The sequence below is a fragment of the Giraffa tippelskirchi genome, chromosome 4 (assembly GCF_054371585.1).
Source record: "Giraffa tippelskirchi isolate mGirTip1 chromosome 4, T2T-mGirTip1v1.2.pri, whole genome shotgun sequence".
Taxonomy (NCBI): domain Eukaryota; kingdom Metazoa; phylum Chordata; class Mammalia; order Artiodactyla; family Giraffidae; genus Giraffa; species Giraffa tippelskirchi.
In genome coordinates this window covers 35,319,888-35,342,750 of record NC_137278.1, presented here as the reverse complement: position 1 = coordinate 35,342,750, position 22,863 = coordinate 35,319,888, and the positions used below count along the sequence as shown (strand labels likewise).

General features: G+C 40.9%; 1 protein-coding gene and 1 long non-coding RNA gene across 2 annotated transcripts in view; both read left to right on the top strand.

Annotated features, from left to right (window-relative positions):
• ALK (ALK receptor tyrosine kinase) overlaps positions 1-22,863 on the top strand; it is a 759,079-nt gene that overhangs the window by 92,432 nt on the left and 643,784 nt on the right. The gene's annotated exons all lie outside the window — the stretch shown is intronic.
• Positions 20,416-22,109, top strand: LOC145503855 (uncharacterized). Its single transcript, XR_014051850.1, has 2 exons — positions 20,416-20,588; positions 21,905-22,109. It is a non-coding gene; the product is annotated as an uncharacterized LOC145503855 (long non-coding RNA).

Here is a 22,863-nt window from a genome sequence, read left to right as displayed (position 1 = left end):
ATAGTTGCTGACATATAATAACATACTCTCACTAAGTGGTGTCTGTGACTGTCACGACAAATTACTACTACTGCCATCACTACAACCACCACCAGTAATAGCAGAAGTAGTATTTCTACCCAGTAAAGAGGTTGCCCAACTTTTGGCAGTCTTCAGAGGAACATGGCATCCCTTTCTTGCAGTGTTTAATGTCCTTTAATGCCAGGGAGAGGAGGTGGCCATTGGGCCACTCAGAAGACTATGAGTGGAAAAGGAAGCCATTCATCAGGGTAGACGGAAAGGCTGTGGAGACTGAGAAAGTCTAAATATGGAATAATATCAAACTTTTTGACACCAACATATGTGCCAGCAAAATTCACTAATACTTAAAATAAATGCCTATTTCTTTTTGCCAAAGGATTATGTCCCCCTTACAATATAAACTCAGACGGTAAAGCGTCTGCCTGCAATACGGGATACCCTGGTTCGATCCCTGGGTCAGGAAGATGCTCTGGAGAAGGAAATGGCACCCCACTCCAGTACTCTTGCCTGGAAAATTCCATGGACAGAGGAGCCTTGTAGGCTACAGTCCATGAGGTCACAAAGAGTCAGACACGACTGAGTGACTTCACTTTCACTTTACCATATAAACAAAGAATGTAATGTATTACTGTTTTATTCAATAAATATTTACTGGACACTCACTGAATATCTAGTAGATGTGATAAATATTTATTCAGTCACTCAATGACATACTGTTTGCTTACTCTGATTTGGGTGTAGGGGAGTTGGTGATGGACAGGGAGGCCTGGCGTGCTGCGATTCATGGAGTCGCAAAGAGTCGGACACGATTGAGTGACTGAACTGACTGACTGAACTGACTGTACAATGGTGAGTTGCTGTGCAGAAGGAGGAACTGAGGCACGGAGAGGTCAGGAGCCTTCCTTCAGGGGACATAGCAGCAGGGTACGATTCATTTCAGGCTTCCTCTCACTTACCTTGGATCCCTTTCTGCTGTAGCGTACTGATATGTCCTTGTTTTCAAGAGGATTGTAATACTTCTTATGGGACAAAAGTTATAAGCCACAGATCATTGAAAGCAATCATTCATTCATTCAACAAATATTTATATCCCTACTATGTGCCAGGTTGTAAGTGACAGATGAGACAAGTTCTTGTTTTCATGGAGCTTATATTCTAGAGGGAAAAACAGGCAACCAATAAGCATATGTATATATGTGCAAGACAGTTTTTCATAGTAGTAAATATTGTGGAAAAAGTAAAACACAAGAGACTAACAGGAGCAGACCATAGAATAAGACATTACATTTCCCAGCTCCTGAATTTCTTACAAACATAGCCCAAAATGTATGATCCAGTATACAAACACTAAATGTAAACTAGAGCATTGGTGAAAGTTTCCTTTATGAGGTAGCATTTCATGCAAGTCTTGAATGAGAAATAGGGGCTATCCATTGTGTTAAAGAGAGTCCTGACATGGTAAAGAAAGCCAGGGCAAAGGTCTTTTAAGAGAATATGGAGAGCCAAATTTCCCCAAATCTGTCTTGGAGTACATGTGTGAGATGCTCCTCAATCAAAGCCTTCTGGGAAAGTATTTTAACAGTTTTAGGAAATTAAAACTAGAATTTCTTCTCCAGGGTTGAAGAGATGCCATGAAGGGCTGGGGAATGCTTGCAAAACAGATATCTGTCTCACTTTTTATAATCCAAAGTGTCCCAAGCTTACTTGACCATCAGTTCAGCCGCTCAGTCCTGTCTGACTCTTTGCGACCCCTTGGACTGCAGCATGCCAGACTTTTCCGTCCATGACCGACTCCCGGAGCTTGCTCAAACTCATGTGCATCAAGTCTGTGATGCCATCCAACCATTTCATCCTCTGTCATTCCCTTCTCCTCCTGCCTTCAATATTTACCAGCATCAGGGTCTTTTTCAATGAGTCAGCTCTTCGCATCAGGTGGCCAAAGTATTGGAGTTTCAGCTTCAGCATCAGTCCTTCCAATGAATATTCAGGACTGATTTCCTTTAGAATGGACTGGTTGGATCTCCTTGTAGTCCAAGGGACTCTCAAGAGTCTTCTCCAACACCACTGATGCTTCAAAAGCATCAATTCTTTGGCACTCAGCTTTCTTTTTAGTGCAACTCTCACATCCGTACATGACTACTGGAAAAACCACAGCTTTGACTAGATGGACCTTTGTTGGCAAAGTAGTATCTCTGCTTTTTAAAATGCTGTCTAGGTTGGTCATAGCTTTTCTTCTAAGGAGCAAGCGTCTTTTCATTTCATGGCTGCAGTCACCATCTGCAGTAACTTTGGAGCCCCCCAAAATAAAGTCTCTCACTGTTTCCACTGTTTTCCCTGTCTATTTGCTGTGAAGTGATGGGGCCGGATGCCATGATCTTCATTTTCTGAAGGTTGAGTTTTAAGCCAAATGTTTCACTCTCCTCTTTCACTTTCATCAAGGGGCTCTTCAGTTCCTCTTCACTTTCTGCCATAAGGGTGGTGTCATCTGTGTATCTGAGGTTATTAATATTTCTCCCGAAAATCTTGATTCTGGCTTGTGCTTCATCCAACCCAGCATTTTGCATGATGTACTCTGCATGTAAGTTAAATAAGACGGGTGACAATATACAGCTTTGACATACTTCTTTCCCAATTTGGAACCAGTCTGTTGTTCCATGTCCAGTTCTAACTGTTGGTTCCTGACCTGAATACAGGTTTCTCAGGAGGCAGGTAAGGTGGTCTGGTATTCCCATCTCTTTGAGAATTTTCCACAGTTTGTTGTGATCCACACAGTCAAAGACTTTGGTGTAGTCAATAAAGTAGAAATACATGTTTTTCTGGAACTCTCTTGCTTTTTTGATGATCCAATGGATGTTGGCAATTTGGTCTCTGGTTCCTCTGCCTTTTCTGAATCCAGCTTGAACATCTGGACATTTGCAGTTCATGTACTGTTGAAGCCTGGCTTGGAGAATTTTGAGCATTATATTACTTTGCTAGTGTGTGAGATGAGTGCAGTTGTGCGGTAGTAACATTCTTCGTCATTGACCTTCTTTGAAATTGGAATGAAAACTGATCTTTTCCAGTCCTGTGGCCACTGCTGAGTTTTCCAAATTTGCTGGCATATTGAGTGCAGCACTTTCACAGCACCATCTTTTAGGATTTGAAATAGTTCAACTGGAATTCCATCACCTCCACTAGCTTTGTTCATAGTGATGCTTCCTAAGTCCCACTTGGCTTCACATTCCAGGATGTTTGGCTCTAGGTGAGTGATCACACGATCATGGTTATCTGGGTCATGAAGATCTTTTTTGTATAGTTCTGTGTATTCTTGCCACCTTTTCTTAATATCTTCTGATTCTGTTAAGTCTATACCATTTTGTCCTTTATTGTGCCCATCTTTGCATGAAATGTTCCCTTGGTATCTCTAATTTTCTTAAAGAGGTCTCTAGTCTTTCCCATTGTATTGTTTTTCTTTATTTTTTTTGCATCAGTCACTGAGGAAGACTTTCTTATCTCTCCTTGCTATTCTTTGGAACTCTGCATTCAAATGGGTCTATCTTTCCTTTTTTCCTTTGCCTTTAGCCTCTCTTCTTTTCTCAGCTATTTGTTAGGCCTCCTCAGACAAGCATTTTGCCTGTTTGCATTTCTTCTTCTTGGGGATGGTCTTGATCACTGCCTCCTTGTACAATGTGACAAACTTCCGTCCATAGTTCTTCAGGCACTCTATCAGATCTGATCCGTTGAATCTCTTTGTCACTTCCACTGTATAATCTTAAGGGATTTGATTTAGGTCATATCTGAATGATCTATTGGTTTTCTTCAATTTAAGTCTGACTTTTGCAGTAAGGAGTTCATGATCTGAGCCACAGTCAGCTCCCGATCTTGTTTTTGCTGATTGTATAGAACTTCTCCGTCTTTGGCTGCGAAGAATATAATCAATCTGATTTCAATATTGACCATTTGGTGATGTCCATGTATAGAGTCATCTCTTGTGTTTTTGGAAGAGGGTGTTTGCTATGAACAGTGCGTTCTCTTAGCAAAGTTCTGTTAGCCTTTGCCCTGCTTCATTTTGTACTCCAAGGCCAAATTTGCCTGTCGCTTCAAGTATCTCTTGACTTCCTACTTTTGCAGTCCAGTTCCCTATAATGTAAAGGACATCTTTTTTGGGTGTTAGTTCTAGAAGGTCCTGTAGGTCTTCATAGAACCTTTGAATTTGACCATACAATCAAATTTATTTTCAGAACTCCTATTAACATCCCCTAGAATTAAGGTACCAAGGAGCACTCTTTTGGAATCATTCCTGAAATAAAAACTCAGGTTTTCATGGGCCGGAGTGATCAGTAGCTTCAGCCCTGGGATCCTAGGGTGGATGATTCACCACTTGTGCCCACGATGGCTCACCCTGATGATCCTCTCCAGTGACTCAAACCACTGAGTGTCAGCTGTGCCTCTTTCGGCCTTGATCCACTTGCTATTAATTTCACTTTGTTAGCAGATCTAGGGAGAGTCTGGAGAGAGGAAGTGAGTAGACAAACATTCATAATCCACACCCCTGCCTCTGCCACACACACACTACCACACACACACACCAGCCTAGCTGTGACTGAGCTGGTTATGAAAATGCTTTTGGGCCTTAGACAATAGCCTGGGAACCTCCAGTGCCAATGTTCTGAAGGGGTTGATATCTACAGCCTTTGAGAGGCCTTTCCTTGGGAGGGGCAGCATGTGTGTGCGTGTGAGAGAGAGAGAGAGAGACAGAGACAGAGACAGATAGACAGAGACACAGACATAGAGGCAGAAATCAGTGTGAAGATGAGTGTATTCTTTGTTACACTTTGAGGCTAAGTTCACCATGCTTCTTTTTTCCACAGGGCCTTTGCATATGCTGTTCCCACTACTTAACATGTTCTTTCTTCTCCATCTAGAGGAAGAACTACTGATCCCTCAGGCCCATGCAAACCCCAATAAATCCTTCTTATCCTTCAGATAGCAGTTCAGGGGTTACTTTCTCTAGAAGGTTTCCTTGACCTTTACGAGGTCCTATATATTAGATTATCCATTCTGTGTTCTCACAGCACTTGTGGATTTTTTTTTCAAAAGTGCCTGTCATAGTTGAGTTTTACCTTTCTTTGTGAGATTAATTGGTTGATGTCTGGCTCCCCACTAGATAGTAGGCTTCATGAGAGCAGGCACTGGGTCTTTGGTGCCTGATGATGTGCTTGGCGTACAGTTGGTGCTTCATGGTAACTGTGTGTGGGATGAGAGAATGCTGTTTGGTCACCAGTGTGTGTTATATCTCTAGACAACACATTCCATGGCCCCAGGGTTTCTGTTGACTTCTGGTTTTGGTTAGTGACTATTGCTTGTGTCCATTATGCTGACAAATTGTGAGAAGTTTTGTTCTTCTCTAGGTAAATCAATGGCACTTTGGTTTTTACAAAGCTGTTGGCCAGGTCTCTACAATGTGAATTTCCCTCAATAATTAAATCTAAAGGCAGAACTTAGACTTCACTCTACCCATCCTTTGCTGTAAGAGTGTGTGATAACCACATCCATCAGCTGCCATCCGTGAATCTCATTTGCCGTTTGTTCCTTCCTTTCTTCCTCCCTTTTTTCTTTCCTTATTTCCCCTCTTCTTTCTTTCTGTCTCTCTCCTTTCTTATAGCACTTGCATAGCCACCTTCAGGAGTCCGGAAGTTGTATACACATACATACAACTCTTGGAGGAAATTGTATGTGTATGTGTGTACCTGTTGAATGGAAGTAGGTGCAGAGTAGGGTGCAATTTCACTACCAGTAATTCCAATTCATAGTTGAAACCAACTCTGTGTGATGGTGGGGCACCAAAATCCTTCTCAAGGACAAGCCCCTTGCCCTCCAACCTCAGCCACATTCCTCTTCTCTCCACCTAATGTAAGTATTTCAAGTGTCAAGTCCTGCTTTCTTTAAAGCCTAGTCATCCTTACCTGTTCACCCTTCCCTGGCCATTTGGTCAATCTATGTCCTTGGTATTTTGCACAGTGCAGAGGAGAGATTGTGAATCTAGCCTCCCAAGAGGTTAGAAGTCAGAGGACTTCCCTTTTATCATTTTCTCCACCTTCAATGTTAGAACATTTGCTAAAAGTGTCCATTCCCCTCCTCATTGCACTACCCAAATATCTGGATTTTGAGCCCAAAGTTCCCCAGATATAACTTACTTCCACACTTGCAAGAGAGGAGTTTGCTTGGAACTAGATGTGAAAATGATGTTTCCACAACAGGGCACACTGTTCTTGTTGTTGAATCTACTCAGTCAAATATGGCACTTGGCAGAGCTGCTGTCATGGAAATGAGCCCTGCTTGCTCAGTACTGCCTCAGCTTCTTCTCTCCCCAGTGATTGGTCCATGCTGTGGAGGCCTGGAGGATGGTGGTAGTCAGATCCTGCCCTATTGCTGTTGGAAATGTCTAGAGCCCTTACTGCCCCTTACCTGCAGCTGCCCCTAATCCAGAAGCATGAGTGTCTGTCCTTGGAGTGTTGAATGGTAATTGTGTAGTGGGTGAGAAAATCCATTGTTAAGTGAGAAAAAAAACCAAAAACCTGACCTAGAGGATGTAGCTGTGCACCCTTGGTGGTGAGCTCCTAACCGCCCCCCCCCCCACCGCCCCCTCCCAGTTCAAATTCACCCTCCAGTTTCTGCTTTTTCTGAGATGTGATTTTAGGGCTCTTTTGAGTTCCTGTGCTCAAGTTTCCTTCCATTCCTTCTGAAAAATCCCTTGTTACCCGAGGTAACTCATTGCAACCACAAGAGTCTGTCTAGATAGAACCTTTCCTGTGCGCATTCTCAGTTGTTCAGTCATGTCCGACTCTTTGAGACCCCATGGACTGCTGCCCACCAAGCTCCTCTGTCCATGGAATTTTCCAGGCAAGAGTACTGGAGTGGGTTGCCATTTCCAACTCCAGAGGATCTTCTCAGCCCAGGAATCGAACCCTTGTCCCTTGTGTCTCCTGCATTGGAGGGTAGATTCTTTACCACTGTGCCACCTTCACTTTCACTTTTCACTTTCATGCATTGGAGAAGGAAAATGGCGACCCACTCCAGTGTTCTTGCCCGGAGAATACCTGGGACGGTGGAGCCTGGTGGGCTGCCGTCTGTGGGGTTGCACAGAGTCGGACATGACTGAAGCGACTTAGGAGCAGCAGCAGCACCTGGGAAGCCCCAGAACCTGTCCTAGGATTCTTAGTAGATTCTTTGTCATAAATATAACTGTTGTGTTTTTCCTTTTAGACTGTAAACTCCAAGAGGCAGATTTCAATTCATAGTCATCTTTCTAGCTTCTGATTCAAATTTGTTAGAATAAAGAGAGAGATGGAGGGGTGGAGAGAAGAAGAGGAGTGGAGCGAGGGAAGGAGGGAGAGAGGGAAAGAAGAAAGAAGAAAGGAAGAAGAGTAAGAAGAAAGGAATAGGAAAAAGGATGGAGGGAGGAAGTGGGGGGAAGCGGTTTTAGGAGCTACGTGACGTTTACAACCTGCATGTCATCATACTGTAAACCATGGTTGGGTAAGAGTGAGGAGGAGGTTTGATGAGGGTGAAGAATAGTTATTGGCTGAAGAAAGGCTCAACAAGCCCTTGCTTCAGAGCAGAGTTTTATTTTTGGAGAAATTAGTTTTGATGGATATTTTTGGAAGTTGAGAAATTGGAAGTCTATTTCACTGCCAAGTTTGTCTGTTTCAATTGGCAAACAGATTTCTTCACCGTATTTTGTGTTTCAGATGGTGCTGAAATGAGCAGCGCTGGTTGGGCTGTACTGACTGGGCTGGTTGCTCAGTAAAGCTCTCAGACTCATCAAGCACAGTCCCCAACAGAGGCTGCCTGCTATTCCCCAGAAAGCCAATAGAGGGCTCCCAAGAATACTGAGCAAAATCGAGTGGAAGTCATCACCCAGAGAGGTTCGTCTATAAGGGCAGTAATTATATTACCTAACACACTAATGGATAGAACTGGATTCAAATGGTAGAGGTGCAAGTGAAGGAGGACCTGTCATGAACGCAATAGAGTAAGTTGCTACATTGGAGGGAGTTCAGATTAGATTAGCTTGTATACAGATGTATATATTATGCCAGATGTGAGCTGTTGTCTTGGGGGAAAGAAAATCACTCAATTCCTCTAGGCTTTACTTCAAGAAAATGATAGGGTGCTACTGAGATAGAGCCTAGCTTTCTAAGGTTTTTGCAGGCATAACCTTAATATTATTATAATTGGGGAAAGCCACATTCAGAAACAATCTAACAAAACATGGCTTACTGTTTTGTTAAAGGAAGGGGGTTAATGCTGACCCCCAAAACAGGCCTAACGAAATGGTCCTATTATACATTTAGATTAATAGTTGAGTGCAGTAATGAGCTAGAGACAATATGATGAGTGGTGAGAGTGAAAGATGACGTTAATTATAGCCAAAAGAGAGCTTCCCTGGTTGCTCAGATGGTGAAGAATCCACCTGCAATGCAAGAGACCTGGATTTGATCCCGGGGTCAGGAAGATCCCCTGGAGAAGGGAATGGCTGGATTGTTGACTTTAGTTAGTAGCTAATCACTTTATTTCTCTGAATCTCAGTTCCTTCACCTCTGAAGTTGGGTTAATACGGATTTCCTCGCCTACTCCGAAGTGTGAAGATCAGATAAGACGGCGCAGCAGAAATACTTTGCCTATTGCAGTGTCACACAAGTGTTCATTTATTACTAGATGCACTGACTTGCATGGGACTAATTTAGTGACATAGTATGTATGAATGCCTTGAGTCCTTTCTTTCCTGAACTGAAGATCTCATATGAGCTACACTATAGCCATAGTTTTTCTTTGTAATATTCTTTCAATAGAAAATAAATTAGGAAAGAAATATTTCTGAAGTGCAGAGGAACAGGAAATAGATTTGCAGATCTTAGAACTGGCCAGGAGACCAAGCAAAATCATGTGATTTATACTCAGTCTTGAGACTGTGTTTGAAGTAGGAAGTAAAATTTTGGGGGATCCGTTTATTTATTCATATATTCATTCATTTCAGTTGTTTGACACTCTAGGAATACAATTTTTGAAATTAGGGAAAGAGCTAGAGTCTTGCAGTGGGCTTGTCTACCTATCCATCCCTTCAAACATATGTTGAGATCTACTTATTTGCCAGACACCATGTCGGATGCAAGAAGCAATACAAAGATGTCCTAACCGTGATTCCTCCATTGAAGGAAAGCATAACACTCTGTCTGTCATTTAGTAAATGATACAGAAATAGAGATAGATTTTGTTTTTGTTGTTTTAGGATTAAATGAGACATGGATGCCAAGGAGGTAATATAGTGATTAAGAACAAAAGCTATGGAGTCAGACAGCCGTGGTTGTAATCCTAGATCTGCTAAGTAGACTGACTTTGTCCTTGAACAAATTATTTGGTTTTTCTAAGTCTTTGTTTCCTCTTGTGTAAATCAAGTTAATGCTGTCTCTCTTGAAGAGTGGCTCTAGAAATTGCATGACCTGATGTATGTAAAGCACAGTGAGTAGCATATAATAAACTCCCAATACATGGTAGTTATTACTGGAATCATTATTGTTGTTGTAGAGAGTCACAGTACCAAGCCATGCTAGATATCATAAGACAGACCGGGGGAACCTTGGAAGTTCAGAGAAGGGAGCATTCAGTGAAGGTCTTTTGGGGAATGACCCTTGGGACACTTAAAGGATAAAAGAATTTTCCATTGGCAGATAAGGAAAAGGTCATTCCAGAGGAGCAAAAGCCCATCCCTTTGAGGGACATGAGCAAAGTAGGGAAGCAGGAGAGAACGTGGCAAGTGCTGGGAATGGCGAGACATTCATTTTGCCGTGAACAAAAAGCTCATGTTATGATCTACTTAATGTATTCATTCCGACTTTGAAATTTCCATAAAGATAGCTTGTCATGTTTCTCTGTGTAGGAAATTGCCTCAATTATCCTAATGTTTTGCTGGTCTGAATTGGAAGGCAGTTACTTGAATCTTGAAGATGATGACATTTTTCTTCTGGAATTCTGAGCTACTTTTTCCTCTGCCAGTTTTCCATCTTGCTGGGCCACCCACCCTACCCAGTCATCCAGGATCTTCGTTTATTTAAAAAAACTTCATTCGTCTTTCTTAATACATATATAATATGTTTATTGAGAAGAAATTAGAACAGAGAAAAACTGTCTTATAACCCCCATGGTATTTGTATCAGCCATCCCCACAAAAACACATTCTTATACTATAGGTGCAAATGGTATTCAATGTGACTCTCAGTTAAAGGCCATTTGATTTTTGAAGAGGCATAGAGCTTCAAAGTAAATTACTTGGAATTTCAGGTATCCATAGGCACATATGGAAGTCATTTTGGGTGGTAAAAATGGTACCAGATACTTAAAAAATAAAAGTGTATTGTTGACCACTTATATGCAGACATTGATTTCATTTTTACTTTTAATATTTTTATTGAAAAATAATATATATTCCATGAGATACACATTTCTTTAGTGTACAAATTAGTTTTGACAATTGCATATACCTGTAGAACCCTTATCCTTATCCTTACATTACCATCACTACAGAAAGACCCTTCTTTCCCCTTACCTGTAATGCCTCCTTCATAGGCAACCAGTCATATTTCTTTCATATAGACTCATTTTGCCTGTTCCAAAACTTCATGTAAATGAAATAATACAATATGTGTTTTTTTGTGTCTGGCTTCTTTCATTTAGCATAATATCTGTGAAATCCATAAATTATGTATATCAGCTTATTTCTTTTGATTAGTATTATTCCATTTATAACTATATCAAAAATTATTTATACATTTTCCTGTTGACAGACATTTGAGTTATTTATAGTTAACTCAGTTATTTAGAGTTATTATCAAGTTCTTATGCACATTTGTATGCAAAGCCTTTATCTATCATTAATTTTTAGCAACTTGATTATGATGTGTCCTAGTGTAGCTGTCTCTGTGTTTATTTTGCTTTGCACTCATTGAACTTCTTAGATCTATAAATCAATGTTTTCCATAAAACTTGTAAAATTTATTATCTCTTCAAAATTTTTTTTCTGATCCAGCCTTTCTTTCTGTTGCATATATGTTACAATACTTAATATTTTCCCATAGATCGCTGAGACTGTGTTCATTTTTTTCTTGTCATCTTTTTCTCTCTACTTTTTAGTTTGGTTAGTTCCTATTGCTTCATATCAAATTCACTGATCTTTTCTTTTGCAAAGTGCCATCTGTTGTTAAGCCCATCCAGTGAAATTTTCATTTTGGATATTGTATTTCTCTATTCTAGAATTGCTGTTTGGTTCTTTTTTTCACTTACCATTCCTCTATTGTGATTTCTTCTTTGTTTTCTCATTAAATTTATCTTTTCCTTTTAATCTTTGAACAAATTTATAATATCTATTTTAGACTCATTGACCACTAACTTATTCTTCTGTATCATTTCCAGTGTGTTTCTACTGACTGATTTGTCTCCTGATGATGTATCACATTTTCTTGCTTTTTTTTTTTGCCTATCTACTTATTTTTTTTAATTTTATGCTGGGCATTATTGTTGCTACATCATTGACTGCCTGGATTTTGTTGTCTTCCTTGATAGTTTTATTTTGTTCTGGTAGGTAGTCAATCAGTTCAATTTTTTTGAGGCTTATGTTTTAAACTTTCTGAGTAAGGACCTTTAACCTAAGGCAAGCTTAGGCCCACTGTTAAGGCATGAACTTTCTGAGGTCTATGCTGAATTAACTGAGGATTTTCCAGTGTGTGGTGAGGACTCTAATGTCTCTCAGTCCTGTGCAACCTTCATTAGACTGAAATACAATCTCGAAGATACAAGGGAAGAGTTATCCTCTTGTGCTTTTTGTTTCTTTGGTAGATGTTATTTTCCTGGCCCTGTGAAGTCTTTCCTGCACATGTGCAGTGTAGTGTTCAGCCAAAGACTAAAGGAGACTTCTCTGCAGATTTATGGATCACCTTCTTGGTATAGCTCCCTCTTTTCTGGTACCATATCCCATAATTTCCAATGACTTCAGTACCCCTGAACTTCAACATCTGTCTCCTGGGCTCAGCAGGATCATGTTAGAGTTTCCTTGTGACAAGTGCCTTTAGGTAGAAAACTGAGTCCGTTGCAGGCTTATCTCATCTGCTGTCCTTTTCCCAGAGATCACAGTCTTTGGCTGCTCGCTATCCAATTTCTGTAATACTGATTTCAAATGTATTTTTCTGGTTTTGTAGATGTTTTCATTAACTATTTAGCTCCACACTAGTTATTCTATCCTGACCAAGTGAAAGACCACACAAAGTAGTTCATTTTGAATATGGAGAAATAAAATATCTGCCTGCAATGCAGGAGGCCTGGCTTTGATCACTGGGTCAAGAAGATACCCTGGAGGAGGGCATGGCTACCCACTCCAGTATTCTTGCCTGGAGAATTCCATGGAGGAGCCTGGAAAGCTATAGTCCATGGGATGTTGGACACAACTGAGAAACTAACACTTGCACTTTTCACTTTTGCAAGACACTCACCATGGATTGTCAAAGATCACTATATTACTATGTTATCACTATATTATCAGGGAAAGCTGGAATAATAGCAACATTTTTCATCTCTGGATTTCTCTAAACCTACCACAAAGTCTTTTCTAGAAAGTATCTGTAAGCAGATTATGGTGATAAATTGCTACTCATGGACACCAAAGCATATTTCATAAACAGGCAACAGATATCAGGGTTCTAAGCTTTGATTTACTATAGTAGTCATTAGTAAAGTTCATCCCTGGATGCTTTTGGTCAGGTGGGGCCATGAAACTAGTTCAGGACAATGAGTTGTTAGCAGCAGCAATGTGTGTTAATTCTGAGTGAACACTCACTGCTTTCTGAGTCTCCCGGTTTCTCTTTTCATTATGTTACGGTAACTGGCAATGTTCAAGATGATTCTTCTGTAAACCATTGTCTTTGAGTGATTAAGATGAGCAGAGACAGCTTCTTAACTCTCAGTGGACAGGTGGCATGAACAAGAAATAATCCTTGTTTTAAACTACTAAAATTTGGGGTGTGTGTGTTTTCATGATATAATTATCCTGAATGTTAGAGAAAACGTTGATAAAACTTGATTGTCTTGTGTTGGTTCCCCTGAAGCAACCCGAGATGAAAATTAGCCTGCAAGTTACTTGTTATTTAAGAAGTGCTCCCAGAGGAGACTTCTAAAGGAGTAGGGAAAGCGGGATAGGGAAGGGAAGAAAGGTGTGATCTCAGGCAAAATTCCCTCAGATGGTACTGCAGCCTGATTTTACAGGGGAATCCTGGAACTTAAGTTATGTCTTGGTGTTTTCCCAACTCAGAGCAAGGGAGTTAGGCTTTATTATTCCTACACATAGCCAGAGTTGGGGAGGGGAGGCTGCTGCATGTGGATTCAGTAGAAAGGTATCTAGGTGAAGTAGCACTGGTGGGTCCATACTGTCATCACAAGGGAGGAAGAAAAGGCTGTGAACCTTCATTTCCAGTTTTGTACAAGAAGACTCATAAATTTATCTTCTAAGAATGTGGCATGGAATAAATACATTGTAATACTATTTGAGGATAGAAATGCTAGTGGTTGCATAATTCTCAGATGGAAAGGCCATTTCTTCCTTATCTCAGTATGTTTTGACTCTCAATATATATTCCATAGTAGAGCCACTGAATTTTCCTCCCAAATATTTCTAATCTCTCCTACTTTCTCAGCTTCTGAATCAACTTAGAATAAAATAGAGTTCAAGACTTGCCTTCAGCTCATGCTATTTATTATTTGCTGACTGCCAGCAGGGTACTTAGACCTTTTTCCTATACAAAAAGACATGGTCACAATTGCTTGTTTCCTTGTCAACACTTCAATTACCCCCTCAGTACCCAGCTTGAGTGATGGCTGCCTTCTTATTTGGCTTAGATTATGATTTGGGGGAGCTTGTCTTAAGGGGAAATTTTTCTTAACTAAGAGGGTTGAATAAGTTACAGTGCTTTTTCTGCTCTTTTGAAAGGTAGGGCACACAAAAAGGTGTGTGCTTTCTTTGCTGTAGTTGATGGTATAGTTAGTGCTCAAGGTGGATTGAGAAACTCTGATCTCTGTGGTTTTGGTGTAGGTGATGTGGAAAGACTTCTCAGTTAGGTGCAATAAACTGATTTGGGGTCAATTGCCAATTCTGGAGTGTAGAATCATACCCCTCTTTTTCTTTCCTTCCTTTTTCTGTGATCTCCCCTTCCCATACTCACACTCTTTTTATTTGTTGACATATCTGGACAGACTGTTTCCTGTTGCAATCTCAGTTCTTCATCTTAATCTTTAACCTGATAGAAGGTTTATTATGTTGGCATTGTAGCTGATATCTAAACCAACTTCACTATTAACTTTGGCAAATCTTTACTGTCCCTTCCCACTCTGTCTAGTTTCTACATGTTAGTGTTGCCCTAATTGTTTAGAGTTGATCCTTACTCTAGAATTTTCTGCCTGCAGCTCTGTCAACCCATTTATCAAGATAACCTATCAAACCAGTTGAGAAAATTGATGAGACTGACTATTTGGCATTGTGTCAAGTCCTCAAAACCTGGCTCACTCAGCTGAATTTTTCACTGTTTTACTAACTGGGTGGGTACCATATAGATGATAGACATACCATGTAATTAGAACTCTCAGTCGGTAAGAAGCATTCTTCTCACATTGTCCCCAGACAGCATTAGCTGAGAAGTCAGTTGTTTTGACCTTACCAGATAATGTGACCTTACTGGACACATTATCTAATTTTACTAGCATTTTGGAATTTCACATTCCTGATGTGTACATTAGAACACTTTAAATAATATATCAAATATTTGCATGGCCTTTTGCAATTTACAAAGTGCTTTTAACTGGGCTAGGGCATTTGTGTAGGTCCTAGAATGCACATGTCTCTCTCTCATGTACATTTTATATATTACACCCCTCCACAGACAACCAATTTTGGGTTTCTTGGTTGTTATTCTGTTGTGTACCCCTTTGAGAGATCTACCCCTTTCTCTTCACCTCCATTCCCTAGTTCTGATGTGTTGAGCTCTGTCTCTGCTTCTTGGACATGCTCATCCTTGTGAAACCTCCTGCCAGAAAGTGCCCCGTAATCTTGCTTTGCCCTCTCCCTTGCTGTCATTTGTCCAGAGTCCTATGGAATTGACTTCCGAGCATCCAGAATTCCAACCCAGTCTTTTCATGATGTTGAGCAAGGTGTCTTACATAACAGTCCCTTGCTTTTCCATTTCCACAGAGGTGACAAGGCAGACAAAAGACCTCACCTCTCAGTATAATACTGAAGATTCACCCTTACTCAAGGTTCCTTTCCTGTTGCTAGAGGTTCTTCAAATAGACTATTAAGTACATTGAGATATTTGAATGATAAAACATTACCCCGTTGAGAAGCAATGTGAAACCACAACTTTTCCAGCAGTCTCAGAATTAAGCACGCACTGCAAATGGTTAGCTTTTTCAGGAGATAGTGGCCATTAACCCAGACAGATGCTCACACAAACTATCTTGCACTTGCTGTATAATAATGAGCACTATTAAATATGAATGACCCCATTTGTCCTCCTGGCTTGTGTATCCCATAGAAAGTGATACATATATATAGGGCCATTTAGCATCTGGGGAAGCCACAACGTAGACAGGTTAAATGATTTTTATCAACAACCAAGGTTAACCATTAGGTCTTGAACCTTGGGAAGGCATTGTGTGTGATAGACCGGTGCTGCAAAAGCTGTGAGTTAGAGTGAGCGTGGGATGAGAAGTCAAAAATATAAACTGACTTAGGTCAACAGTGTTGGGACACAGTGCACATGGTCAAAACAGAAGAGGAGCTGATTAGGAACTAGGGTTAAACTTATAATGGAGTTGTCATTCTTAAGGGCACAGAGGAAAGGAGATCTGAAGCATGCTTCTCAAAGTTTAATATATCTAACTGATCTCTGGGGATCTTGTTAAAATGCAGATTCTGATTCAGGAAGTCAGTGTTGAGGCCTGGAATTCTGCATTTATAACAAGCTTCCAGGTGATATTGATGCTGTAAGTTACTGGATCACCTTGAATAGCCAGGGTCTCAGTCCCTGGCCCTGGGACTGAAGAAGACCTTGTTTGAAGAAGTCCAGTAGGACTCCTGTTGACAGCCCCAGACCTAGTTCTAGGGTTAGAAAGTAATGGCTGTCAATGGGGCATATTAGCTTATGCCACATCCTGGGAATTGGCCAGTGATTTTTCTCTTAGACTGCATTAGCAGCAACCTTACTGTTTGAAGACTGTGAATTTCCCCCCAGCCACTGCAGTTATTAATTCAGTTGAAAGGAGAGAGAAATTTTTGCTGTCAGTGTCTTTGTGAAGGACAAAGTGTGTATTTGTTCACAGAGTTGAAAAAATGACTGAAAAAAAGTTTTCCTGAAGGTATTTACAGCTAAGAGCCCCACTAAAACATCCACTACACATTGAATAGAGGGGGTGATAGGCTACACAAACGCTCTGTCTCAGCAAATTGGAGCCAAGTCAGTGTTAAACTTCTCAGCAGCCAGTGGCTCCATGCCACTTCAGTTTGCCAAGGGAGTGATGAAGGATGCCCAGATTGGAAAACAGAGCCTTGGGAGAGACAGCAAATTATGGCATCAACTTAATGGAAATCTCAAATCTTCACCCAGAGGCTGACAGCTTCTATGCTCCCATCAGCCCAGAGTATTTTCTGAGACTTGTAGCTACAGAGAAGAGAGACCAAATCGAGGAATGGGAAAGAGCCTCACAGATCAGGGCCATACCAGGCTGAGGAGTAGGTATATAATAGCTTGCAGCAACAGACTTCAGATAATCTAGATAAGCTTTGTACTGGTACCCTGGGATTTTCCTAACATGAGAACTCAGTAGTAGTAGGATGGATTACTATTCATTGAGAATTAATCTAATGAATAATATATTTCCTTCTGTAGGTGGAAATGATCTTAGTAGTGGACTCACCTTCTTCATAGTAGTGTAGATCTGTAATCTGATTTTAAATAAACTGTACCCAGAACAACTGTGATGAGCCTTAGGCACGTACAGCCTTGCTTGGTAATGATCTCAGGCTCTATGCAGTAAGACTGAGGGTAAGGGATGTTCTTGCTCTCTGATCTTACAAACAGACATCTGGTCTGCTTCTTATCTAGCTCTCTGGTCTTGCGAGGAACACCAGAATTTACAAGCTCCGCTCCAGTAGGCACTAAGGGTAGAGCGGGTTAGTTTAGCCACATACACCCTTCATCCCAGGGCTCTTTGCAAAGCCAGTGGTGGGAAGCTTTCTCAGGCTGTGGAGCTAGCTTCTTAGAAGGGACATTGAGTCATCTCAGGTGGAATTTGAGGCTGGCAATTAAGTCCCTGACCCTGCCCTCAGCCAAGAGAGGTCACTAAACAAATTAGACTGGAAATAATAACTAAAAGCATCTCTAATACGTAAACTCTGCAAAGCACTCATCATTTGATAGCAGTTCATAGGCAGAGAAGACCTGCACATTAGAGAACATCACATCATTACAGCGAACTCTGTGGAGAAAGTGTGTTTTCTATTGGAAAGGTTTGGCTTGCTCCTTCTTAGAAGGTCAGTGTGTTTTGCTTTAGACAGTGAATCACAAATTAGGGATTTTGAACAAATTCTTTAGCCTCTCTGGATCTTGACTCCTTACATATAAAATAATCTTAGGATCCTACTTTTTCAACTCTGATATTTTAATTTTCCTGTGCTGGGCAAAAACTATAAAATAAAAGCTGCTTCTGAACTGTGTGCTCTTCTGAGACTGTTACGTGACATCTCTAAGTCCCTCTTTTCCTTCTAGCAGTATTTCCCCCATCACACATCACCAATATGCTCACTGGTTGAAAGATACTGGATTGAGACCAATTTCTCTGTTAGTCTCCAGCATTTGGATTTGAGTTCATTTATTTGGAAATCAATCTCTGTAAGAAAATAGAAGCTGAAGGCAAACCTTTCTGAAATGTCACACCATTAACATGACCCCTTAGACGATTTAAAGTTTGACATCTGATTAATATCAGCATAGCACGTGCCTGTAGACTTGAAGATATGAACTTAGTTAAAAGCATTATGAGTGGAAGTCCAGTTCTCTGTTTCTTACAGCAAAGTAACCAGTCAATGCCCTCTCCTCAGTGCTCAGTCAATGCTTAGGGTCCCCAAGAGGTGGCAGGTAGCTGGGGAGGACGAGATCTGACTTATTGCACTGATTAATCATGGAGGGCAAGGCAGGCATTGCTCTGGTGTTGAGTTTTCTCCCAAGAGTGTGAGAACATTATTCTCCTCATTCCTTGCACACCAGGAACATTTGCTGCTGCTTCAAGCACAGAAAGGGTTGCATAAACATTTTAATATTGCATGAGGCTTGTATAAGACTGACTGAGTATGTGAATGTTAAACCCTGACACATAAAGAGACAGAGAGAGAGAGAGAGAGAGAGAGAGAGAAAGAGCCTGGTAAAGACCTAAGATTGCCTTTTTTATCAACTGGAGAGATGGTCTGTTGTAACTCAGAACGTTTTGATGATTCTTATTGTAGAATTTGTTATGGTGATACATTGAAGCCCATGATAAATCAAGCCCCAAACGTCACAAACTAGAGATGTTTCTGGTTTTGCTTGATTTTTTTTCACACCCAAAAAAGATCTTGTAAAATCCCAACCACTCTGTCTTCCTTTTCCTTCAAAAGTTTGGAGGTTTATAGTTGACTTTCTACTGCCCTAGATGGAGAAGCAGGCTTCATATAGATGGTAGAACTGTGGTGTGTTTGTCCTTCCTACAAAATTACAGGGCCATGACAGAGCTTCTGGGGAGGATGTGATAAGGCAGCACAGGGCAAGCCAGTCACAGGTGGGTATCTGTCACCTGAAAGGGCCTCAGGGAGGGCCGCTATGTGAGAAAAACCTATTTTGTTTGATTTAGCATTCACTGAGTCACAAAAGCAAGCCATGGATCACCAGGCATCCTTAGAAATGATTCCTCAGCCTCCCGAACCTCTTTCTTTTAATCACTGTCTTTCAAGCTCCACCACCTCCACATTTAACTGCTCTTTTTTGTTGTTTTGATTTCTAGCTTGTAACTATTTGTCGGTTGCTTCCATGTTTTTTCATCTCCTTCCTGGTCCAAGTTCAAATCATCTCCTGCCTGAACCATTCATTGGCCTCATTTTCATCTAGTCAATCGCTGGTATGCAATAGTGATCTTAAAAAATTTAAACATAAAATTATCTTTTCAAAATAAAAACCTATTTCCATTACAATCATGATTAAAATCACCCAGTGATCTCTACTAGAATTCCTTTACACAAAAATGATCTTTAAGCTGGAGTATATGGTCCTTCAGATTTGGCTCCTGCCAACTCTTCAGCTTCAACTGCCACCATTCCCTGCTTTGCACTTCATTGTTCAATCCTATTGCTTTACATTCCTTGAAGTACCAAGGTCCCTTATTCCTCTGGCTCTTCACACACACATTGTGATATTTAGTTCTCTGCTTCTCCTTCTCAAATGTAATTAGCACATGGACTGAACCATGCCCATCTTTCTCATTGTTGTTACCAGTGACTAACAGAGAACGTGGTCATATGATAGTCACTCAGTACATATGTGATGAATTAATGGATGGACAGATGAAGAGAGGAAACAAAGAAGAGTCAATGTCTAGAGAAAACTTTTTCTACTATAGCTCCTTCCACATACAGTCATTGAATTTAGAGATAGATGCCAAACTGGGAGGAACTTTAGGGAGAATATAGCTAACCATCTCACTATATAGGTAAGGAAACCAAGTCAGGTGATTCACTCAACATCAAACAACTGCTAGTGTGCCAAGACTAGAATTAAGATCTTCTGCTACCTGTTCTGATAATCCTATATCCCTTGATGTATCTCTAAAATTTTCATATTTATCAACTCTTAGAACTTTAGAGCTGGGAGGAATTTCTTTGTCATTTTATGAGTGGGGAACATTGTTGAGGATCAGAGAGGTAAAGAGGCTTCCTCCAGGCCAGTTTTTGCAAATTGCCCAAGTCCTAGAGAACAGGATGGACACCAGTCAAGCAGAAATAAGCCAGTTCTTGAACCAATAGCACATGACTTTTGACTACTCATTAGGCCAGGATGGTACCCCTAGCAAATAGAGTTCAGATTCATTTATGCCGGTTTCTCATTTCCTCTGCTCTCCCCTTGCTGAGAGCTGGTTCTGCCTTTGTCTTCCCTTTGCCTAACTGCTGTGGCACTGTAGTACCCTTGGCAGGTCCTGTAAATTGCCAACAGATTCTGGGTAGTGGTTCAGAATTCTGGTGGATTTCAGAATTCAGAACTCAGAATTCAGGTGGAATTCCAAATCTACTGTTTGGGCAGTGGGGAGCCTTGCAACCACTCACCTTCCTGTGCTTTGATTCCTCCCTTGACTGAATCAGGAAGCATCCAGGGTCTGGGAGGTGACTTTACTGGATTACTGTGAAGATGTGCATAAGAGCCTTTGGGCTCATTAGGGAAAAGGACATTGTAAAGAAGAAGACGCGATTTAAGGTTTATAAGCTTAGCAAATAGGGACTGAGAAGCTTTCTGAGATTCTTTTGCTTACTAATAGACCATGAGGAATGTCAGGAGAACATGGAGGATAGTCACTTTGGAGTGACCCATTAGCCTCACATTCCCTGCCTGTGCTCATCTTTGGGGCAGGGGCAGTTCAGACAAGATTGATTTTCATTTGCTAGAACTTAATCTGGCCAGCAACAGGAGACTGAGTTTCCCTCTGTTTCCCAAGGTCTAAGGAATGGTAACAACAGAGAGAGGTCAGGACAGTTCAGTTTGTGAGATACATTCCAGAGGTCTTCCCATTAGTGCTGGGAAGATGTCAAGACCTGAGTAGTCTGGAGTAACTTAATTCCCCAGGACTCCTCCAGATGTACTTTATCAGGATTGGGTGGCCAAGACTGGGGTGATGATTACTTCCTTTTCATTCTCATTTGTAGGGGCTAGTCTTGGCCCTTTCAGGGAAAGAGGACTGAGGAAATTCAGGGATCAGAATTTCTTATTGAGAAGCCCCAGGGTCCTAAATTCAGAGTTTCTTTACTTTTATCTCCTATGCAAGATAAATTTATCCAGATTACTGCTAGTCCTCCCAGTCTTCCCAGGAGGTAGATTCTTAGGGAGAGGAGTGCAGTAGCAGAGAAAATGAAAACCAAATAGGGTGGGAGAAGGCAGAAGGTGGGGCCAGGGTGAGTACCTTCCATTACTCTCATGATCTGGCACCACTAGGTGGATAAACATAAGGTAGTCTCTACCTGGTGCCACAGATGTTTATTATATCACAGTTTTTTGTGGGTCAGTTGTCCAGAAATGGCTTAGGTGGATGGTTCAGGTTCAGGGTCTCTCCTGAGATTGTTGGTCAAGGCTACAGTTATCCATAAGTTTGACTGGGGCTGGGGGATCAGCTTCCATGATGGCTCATTTTTGGCTTCAGTCACTCCATATGCATACCTCTGAGTAGGGCTACTTGACTGAGCTCATGACATGGTAGCTGGTTTCCCCTAGAGGAAGTCGTCTATAACCTAATTTGTGAGTCATATGCTATCATTTCCACCACATTCTATTCATTCGAAATGAGTTGCTAAAAAAGAAAAAGGAAAAGAAGTGAGTTGCTAATTCCTGCTCACTTTCAAGGAGAGAGGAATTAAACTCCATCTCTTGAAAAGAGGAGTGTTACAGAACTTGTGAACAGCCTGTTATGCAAGGGATCTCAATCTTAGAGACAGATGTTTTCCATCGTCGTGCCAAGTGAATGTGGGCATTGGAATTTTCTGTTCCTTACCTGCAGTAAGGAATTTTTTGTTCTTCACCAGCCCCAAGAAAGACACATTGCATTGTGGCCCACTGAGGTAACATCATGGACCAGGGACGTGGATGGTGTAGAGCAAGCCGTCACTTCTGGTAACATCTTTCTGTGCCCGGCTGACTGTGGAGAGTCTACCTTTCAGAGTGAATGTTCTTTTAGCAAAAGAGAACAAAGATATACAGTGTTGTAAATCAGCTATACTATAATAAAAATGATAATAATTATTAAAAAAGAACAAAGGTACATACATCTTCATGCTGCATTGACTTGTTTTAACCCTTTCCTAATACCTTGACATAAGGGCTGCCAATTAAGTGGTAACATCAATGTGGCATGGCAGTGAATTTTTCTGCATACAATAGGGGGATATGAAAACATCAGGGGGGTGGGAGTCTAGGACTTCACCCAATCATCCCTCTCATGGTGATAATTGATAATGCTCAGAGAACACTTAAAATGAACCAAGCACTGTTTTAAAGTGTTAACTAATTTTCTTCACTCAGTAATTGTCTGAAATAAATGCTGTAATTCATTTACAGATGAGGAAACGGAAACAAAAAGAGGGTGTATATCATATCCAAAGTCAAGTAAGCAGCAGAATGGTTTTGAGCCCAACAGCATTTGGTTGCTGAATCTGGGCTCTTACATATAAGTCCTAGAGGTTTTACACATAGCCTTGAATGAAAAAAAAAAAAACAACAACAACAATGACAGGGGAATAAGGCAATGTTTCTGGATTTGTAATGTGAGTATGCATCTCTTAGAGTCCTGGGAAATCTGTTAAAATGCAGATTCTGATGCAGTAAGTCAGTTGGGAGCTGAGATTCTGCATTTTTAACAGATTCCCTGGCGATGCTGATAGGGGCTAGAGAGGGTGGGAACATATTGAGTGACAAGATGTCCCTTCCCTTTCTCAGTTCCTTTGGGATAAAGGTTCTTCACCAAATCTGGACTTTAGAATCACAG